Source organism: Chelmon rostratus, chromosome 9, assembly GCF_017976325.1.
Source record: "Chelmon rostratus isolate fCheRos1 chromosome 9, fCheRos1.pri, whole genome shotgun sequence".
In the NCBI taxonomy this organism is placed as follows: Eukaryota; Metazoa; Chordata; class Actinopteri; order Chaetodontiformes; family Chaetodontidae; genus Chelmon; species Chelmon rostratus.
The window spans coordinates 851,448-859,478 of NC_055666.1; the positions used below are offsets into that span (position 1 = coordinate 851,448).

Sequence of the window (8,031 nt, forward strand, 5' to 3'; positions counted from 1 at the left end):
GGTCTTTTGCTTTTGTTCATGGGTTGATATGCACATTTCGGACCAAAGCACGTTCATCTCTGGGACACAGAAGCCGTCTCCTTCCTGAGCAATATGATGGCTGGACATTCCCATGGTGTTTATACTTGCGTATAATTGTTTGAACAGATGAACGTGGCACCTTCGGCATCTAGAAATTGCACCCAAGGATGAACCAGACTTATGCAAGTCCACAATTCCACTCTTCCTGATGTCTTGGCTGATTTCTTTTGATTTTCCCATGATTTTACAAACTGAAGCAGTGTGTTTCAGGTGTGCCTTAAAATACATCCACAGGTGTGTCTCTGATTATCTCAAGTGTTGTCAATAAACCTATCAGAGGCTTCCAAAGACATGACATCATCATCTGGGCTTTCCCAAATTGTTTAAAGGCATAGTAATCTTGGTGTATGTAAACTTATGACTTTGAAGAAAGTAACAAAACATTTTCTGAAAAATTATCTCTCTCATTATTCTGGTATTTAGCAAATAGAAATAATTTTGGTAATCCTAATTGACCAAAAACAGGAAAAGTTTAATCTGATTTAATGTTAGACAGTGAGAAAAAAAGGTTATGTGCCTTTTTATATAGTGTATGTAAACTTCTGGTTTCAACTGTATGTACCAGTCACAATGGTGTAAAGTGCTGTCGGTTGGAATGCCCTTTTGGAACCGTGGCCCTTCATATTAAATGCCGACATGAGGGAGTTTGTCATCAGCCTGAAAAATTAGCACATGAGGTGTCTACACTTAATCAGTTAACTTCTAGTTAACTGCTGTTTAACCCTTGTATTGTGTTAGAAAGCTGCCCACGTCTTTTGTGTTGGCGGGTCAAATTTGACCCGTTATTTAACACTAGTTATCATCCAATATTGTCTTTCACCTCATAGCTAACTTAGTATGTATTCATATCCATGGAAACAGTTTCCATTTTTTTTTTCCTTTGGCTCCACAGACCTTTTATCTTACAATATACCACTCGTTTTCAATTACAAAAACTGTTTAAATATACTAATTATATGTCCTATAGTGATAAAATCAGTAATTATATTATCCATGTCTTGTAAACTAATATTAGAGTACACCTACCTAAAAAAAATCTGTGATTTTTTTTTTATTATTCAAAATGATTGACAAAAGTGACATCTGTGGTGTTACGGGTCAAAACCGACCCGCAAAGATTTATGGTAGGATAAAGACAAAAACTCAATTCCTTTTCATAAAACTATATTTATTTTAATCAGAATTGCAAGTGCAAATTGAAAATTAAACCATAAAATGAACACTGAAAAACAACGTGTGTGTGTGTGTGTGTGAGTGTGTGTGTGTGTGTGTGTGTGTGTGAACCATAAACTCAACATTGAAAAACAATATGGTGTCAGGCAGATATGTGTAGTTGTGTATGAACCATAAAGTAAACACTGAAAAACAATGTGTTGTGTCTGAAAATTGGAGAGATAATATTTTGTGTGTGGTGTGTGTGCGTATGTGTGTGTTGTTTACATGCATGAATCAAAGTATGTGATGGTTTTAGTGTGCTCCTTGCAAATGGATTTCTTGCATGTGTGACAAGTGTTGCTGGTTTTCCTGTCCTTGTTGGAGGGGCAGGACTGGCACCTTTTTCTCTTGCTCCCCCTGGAATCCCCTGCCTGGTTCCCATTGCAGGATGCTGGTATGTGTGTAGCCTGAAGCTCTCTCACCAAACTGAGAGAGACTTGGGCTCGGGGCAGCCGCTGCCGTCTTTCAATGTGGGGATTGACCAGAGACTTCCCCAACTCCTCCAGAAAAAGCCTCCTCTTGAAGGGTTTTCCAGCATTCCATCCAGGATTTATTTCTGTCCATACCACATATGCATTGTATGCAGAAACATCCAGTATATTGTAGAAGACAACCATTGGCCACCTTTTTGTCTTCCGCTTGCATGTGTATGTACCAGTGAGCTTGTCCAGATTGTCAACTCCTCCTTTGTTTTTGTTGTAATCCAGAATAATATCTGGCCTCTTGTCCTCCCTACTGCTCACAGCAGCATCCCTATGGAGAGTGGACATCACAAGGACATTTTTGTTTTTTTTGGGACAGTACGACACAACTGTGGTTCGCTCCGAGATTGCAACTTTGAGGAGAGAGGAGCCCTGTCCTTCGTTCCAAGAAGAGCAAGGGGAAGCTCAGGTTTGTTTTTCCTGACCGTTCCCACCATGGTTAGCTTCTTCTTCAGCAGTTCTTGCCCGAGATCATATGACGTGAAGAAATTATCACAGGTTATGTTGTGCCCCTGAAGACCCTTTGTCATATCCAGGACCACCCGCTTGCCCTGATTCTTTTCTGTCACTCCGCTGGCAGATTTCCCTGTGTATATTTGCATGTTCCATGCATAGCTGTTTTTCGCATCACATGCTGACCAGATTTTGATGCCATATTTTCCAGGCTTGCTTGGCATATACTGTCTGAAGGGACAGCGGCCTCTGAAAGGGACTAGCCGTTCATCCACTGTCACCTCTGGCCCTGGATTGTACATGAATGGCAATTTCTCCACCCATTTGTCCCAAACATCCCTGATGGGAGCAAGTTTGTCATTCACACGACAAGCAATTCTTGTCCCTGTTGTCAAAGCGGAGCACTCTTGACAACACGTGAAAGGTCTGAAGTGACATTGTGGCACGGAAAATGGAGCGGCCTGACTCACCATCTCATAAGCTGGCAGTGGCTTCATTACAGGATCTGTACACCCCAGCAAGAAGCAACAGTCCCATGTACGCATCCAGCTGCGTGTTGTCAATGTCCATCCAGCTATCACCAAACACTCTTCTCCCTTCCATGTTCGTCATCTCCAGCAGGATCTTCTGAAGAGGTTGTGGAAAGAACAGCTCAAATGTTGTCTTGATGTCTTGGGCATGCGACACAGCATATCTCGTAGGCCCTGGAGTCATTTTGAGGATGTTCTCCCTTGGTGCCCTGCATTGAGTGTCAAGAGGGCTTGATGCCCATGAAGTGTCACCTCTTCTTGATTTGAAGACCTCTCCTTCAGCATCTGTGCCTTCTGGGTCATCTTCATCAGATGTGTGGTCTTGTTCAGGGTCATGCTGAACCTCATCTTCATCCTCAGACACATCCTCCTCAGCTTCACTTTCCTCTCTGTCTTCAGGATCACTGTCATGGCCAAAGATATGATCCAGCGCCTCATAAACACCATACCTCTTGCTCATGTTGACTGATGCTCCAACAGAATGCAACTGATATTATCTCACCCAAACCCTGTTTATATATGCCAATGTTTATTTTTTTTATTCAAAATGTATCAGTAAGCTGCAAGAAAGTTTGAGTTCACGTGGGGTGAAGGGGGTGTATGTGTGTGTGCGTCTGCAGGTGTCTGTGTGTGTGTGTGCGTGTGTGTGTGTGTGTGTATCAAGAAAAGTTTGAGTTCACCTAAGGTGAAGGGGGTATATGTGTGTGTGTGCGTCTGCATGTGTCCGTGTGTGTGCGTGTGTGTGTGTGTCCGTGTGTGTGCGTGTGTGTGTGCGTGTGTGTGTGTGTGCGTGTGTGTGTGCGTGTGTGTGTGTGTGCGTGTGTGTTGTAGGGCACATTGAGCCATATTTGATCCACAGCAACCCACAGCTTTTAAGTGATGCATACAACAGCCAGTATTCTCTACTGGGTCAAATTTGACCTGTAACACAACAAACGTCACTTTTTTTTTTTTTGACCTTTAGAATTTACTAAAATGGATAAAACTAATTTTGTTGCATTAAACTAGCTGTGTCTGAGCATTAAATGAAGCCTCGTTCCAGTCCAAAAAAGCAAATGGTACTTTTTACATACCTAAACTTGAAAACGGGTCAATTTTGACTCGAACATCATATAAGGGTTAAGAGCTGGGGAGGGACGGGTGGTGGTTTGGGTGGTAGAGGGAGTTGATAGGTAGGTAAAGGTAGATAGAGGGATTGAATAAGTGAGGGAGATCAAGATATTGAGCAGGGAGGGAGGGACAAGGAAGGTAGAGAAGAAGATGGACATGGGGGAAGGGATAGAAAAAGGGGAAGAGATGTGAGGGAGGTAGGGAGGGAAGGAAATAGAGGGAGAAAGGGATTGTGCGCTGGGGGAGGTATGGAGATGAGAGAGGGAGGATGGGAGACAAAAATAAGGAAGAAGTGAGGGAAATAAAGGAGAAAGGGAGATTGAAATGGGGAGGGAAGGAGGGATAGAGGGGGTGCAGTTAGCATTTCACCAACAGGCATTTCTTTTACCATCAGATAATCTTAGCTTTTATTATGAAAGGATCTGATTCTCAATACCTGACCAATGTTTGTTGTGCAGTCCCTGATGTTTTTACCTCCAAACTTACTTAACTGTGAAATCTATGTGAAAAGAGTTCATATTTTTAGTATATCACTATATATCACTATATTTGCAACAGACATTTTACAGCCCTTGAACACTATACTTTTAAAACTTAGCATTATTCCAGCTAGCACAGGGGTGGGCATCCTTTTTGGGCATAAGATCAACTTTATCTGTGTGGCTGGGGATGGTAGATCTTTGCCGCCACACACAAAAGGGCAGAGTGAAAATCACCAACATTTGGTGATGTGAAGTCTTGTGTGGACACGTATGTAACAAAGTGGTGGGCAAAAGTGGAGTAGTGACAGAACTGATGCGGCATTACTGATATTTGTCGCGTGTGTACCTGCATAATAGTTATGTGCATGCACGCTTATTAACACACAGATACTGTGGGAGGGAAAAGCTGCACTGTTGATACTGTACATTGTCAGACCGAGGGCTGGAGGGAGGAGCCTCTCTGAGGGTCTTATTTATGATGGTGGCCTCAGGACGGGTGGAGGGCTGAGCTCTCTGAGGGCGGAGTTCATCTGTAGCTCCTCCAGCTTGGCTCGCTCCATAGGGTCACTATACAGCAAGATCTTTACGTTTGAAAATCAAGACAGAAATCATAAGATCAAAGGTTTAAGTAGGCAGTTGCAGCGATACTTCAAAAATCTAAACAGTACATTTGTGTGCATGCCTGCGTGTATCTTACCTGTAGACAGTGCAGTGTTGATTTTAATGTGGCAGCTAGAGTAGTTCCAGGTGGTGAAAGACTGGTGTCCTCTTAGCAACGAATAGAAGAGCGCGCCAGCTGGTAAGCAGTGGTGAGACAGGCCCAGTATGCCTGACAATCAAACCACTGTGGAGGGTAGTATACAACAGAGGAATGGAAGGGGATGGACAGAGAGATGGAGAGAAAAGAAAGACAAAGGATGAGGTGAAGCTTAATTTAAACATGAGAGTCATTATTTCAGAGATGAGGAGCAGAGAGCCAGATATCATACCACCGATAGAAGTGTAAGTTTCCTCCGTCGAGAAGCTGCCACAGCCAACGTCGATGATTCGCACTCTCGGTACGTCAGAGTCCAACTTGGAGTGAATGTTCACAGCCACGTCCACCAGCTGTCTCAGAATCATCTGAAACCCAGAGAGAACGAGTTGAAGCGATCGTAAGGAAGTATTTTCTCCTGATTCCCCTGATTATTAAATATGGCAAAAATATACCAATTAATGAGCTCTGTGTGATTTTTTTCCATGAACTCAGAAAAGGTCCAGTCATACCAGCGTTTAAAACAAAACGTTTTTAAGGAAAATGGATTCATTTCAATAGAATAGATGCAATTCATGGATTTGTCAGTGGTGGTAAAGTAAATGCACACTGATCTTTTGGATCAAGTTGAACTTTGGTGAACGTTGGCGCTGTGAACTAAATAGCAGAGAACAGAGAGGTGGAGAGTCTAAGAGGGAGGATGCTGACGTAGCTTGTTAGCTGTGCTGCACCACTTTTATTTGGCCTCCTCTGTCAGGGTATAAACTGCTTCATAAAAGAAGCATGTTTCCACACCAGTTATTTACCTCATTTGAAAAACTCTCTGTCCTGTTAGCAACTGAGCTAACACGCCATCCAACTGACATTCAGCATCTAACTAACACAGAGCTACTGCAGCCATGATTGTGACTGACCACATGTTCTTGGCTGACTTTTGTGTGAACCGTTAGCTTTCTAGCTACAGTACTTCATTAACTAGTAAGTATTTCCTCCGTCACTCAATTTCTAGCACCACCTATTTTGCAAGCAGTGGTGGATGAACACTTATTGGTGTGATCAGGCCTTTTTACAGTGCAGTGAAATCTTAACACACCAATAAAACTGTGATAAATACAGTTTTTCAGCTGTGGTTGAACAAAACGAAACACAAAACATTCTCCATCCAGCTGTTTTACCTTTGCCTCCTGTTCATCCAGGCATCTTCCGTGGGATTTTCATCTGTGAAGGTCCATGGCAGACTTTGGTTTCTCCATTACCAGGATCAGCTCCTGGTCCTGAAGGTACCAGTCCAGCAGGGACACAGCAGCAGATTCTCCAGTGGATCCTGGTAGACCTGCGGTTTTGAGCATGAAGACCACCTTGAGGACAATGTCAAACACCTTCCCATTGCACTTCTGAAGAAAAACAATGCATAGATACCAAGTAGTTATGACCTAAAGCACGTGTTTGCTCATCCAAAGTGGAAGAGTGATAGAAATATTTAATATTTATTCAGGTTTTATTTTGAATTTCAACAGTTACTCTTCAATATCAGATTAAATTACTCACCACTCTCACATCTCACAGCCTCTCTGGGAATGTGCTCGATGGCCACCTGCAAGACAGAAACACAAATCATTTAGTTGGTACTTCCTTTCTCTTCTTTTCTTAGTGAGTGTTCAAGTGTGTGTGTGTGAGCATGTGTTTGTACTGGTAAATTGTCTGATTTTCGGAGGCCAGTGAACACCGAGCCGAAGCTTCCTGTGCCCAAAGGAGAGAGCTGCCAGTAGGGTAGACCGAGTACGTTTGAGACACTTTTTGCTTTTCCATTTTTGAACAGATATTGCAAAAAAAAACTATACAATGAAAATAAGTGATTTTTCACATGCTGCCTAATTAGTTTGTATACTAATTTATTATTGATGAATATCATTTATTATTTGTTTATTTTTTTCACAATCAGGTCATAAACATGAGGTGCATTTTTACCATGGTACCGTCTCAACCATACCCTATAGGTGTACAGTTGAGACAGTACCATGGTACAGTTGACCTTTCTGGGGTGAGCTGAGGCGAAAAAGTCTGGAACAGGCTCCTGGTGAACAGGAAAACACACACACACACACACACACAGAAACACAGAGAAACACACTTAATGAATACTTATATTCATAATAAATGAATAAATTTATATTTCAGAATTGGACAAGCATACTATTTATTAAAATACATTTTTCTTACTTCAGTGGTAGTTGACTCCACTTGTCTAGACAGAGGAACATCAACTAATGTGAGGGTCACTTCCTGAACACCCTCAGAGTTGATGGATATGACAGGAAGAGCAGTGGACGATGGCAGGATGACAGTTGATAGTTCAGCTGATGTGAGGGAGGCAGAGAGCAGTTCAGGTGGACTGAGGCTGACCACGGATGGTCCGGCTGTTGTGAGGGAGGCAGAGAGCAGCTCAGGTGGACTGAGGCTGACCATGGATGGTCCGGCTGTTGTGAGGGAGGCAGAGAGCAGCAAAGGTGGGCTGAGGTTGACCATGGATAGTCCAGCTGTGAGAGAGGCAACAGATGGCCCAGATGTTGTGGGGGCGACAGTGGGCAGCTGAGAGAGAGATGCTTCTGGAAGGGGCTGGTCAGTGACTGATGCAGGGAGAAAATCATCTTTCTTGAAAATGTGCTTTGTAAGGCCAGGCAGGTCGTAGATGGTAAGGGTTTCCCCTGGATGGCTTCGGTGCCACTTGCCCATCTCACTGTTGAAGTGCTTCTTAAGTGGCCCATGGACAGCCTTGTCCAGAGGTTGTAGATGGTGCGTGCAGTGTGGTGGAAAGGACAACATCACCACACCGTTTTCCCGACAGAAGTTGATGGCTTCGATTAAAATGTGGGAGGAGTGGTTGTCCAATAGAAGCAAGTGTAACCCATGTTAAAATATCATAT

The 8,031-nt window shown here is 43.1% G+C and overlaps 1 pseudogene; it reads right to left on the minus strand.

Annotated features, from left to right (window-relative positions):
• Positions 1-1,517: 1,517 nt before the first annotated feature.
• LOC121612008 lies at positions 1,518-3,127 on the minus strand (annotated as a pseudogene).
• Between the last annotated feature and the right edge of the window lie 4,904 nt (positions 3,128-8,031).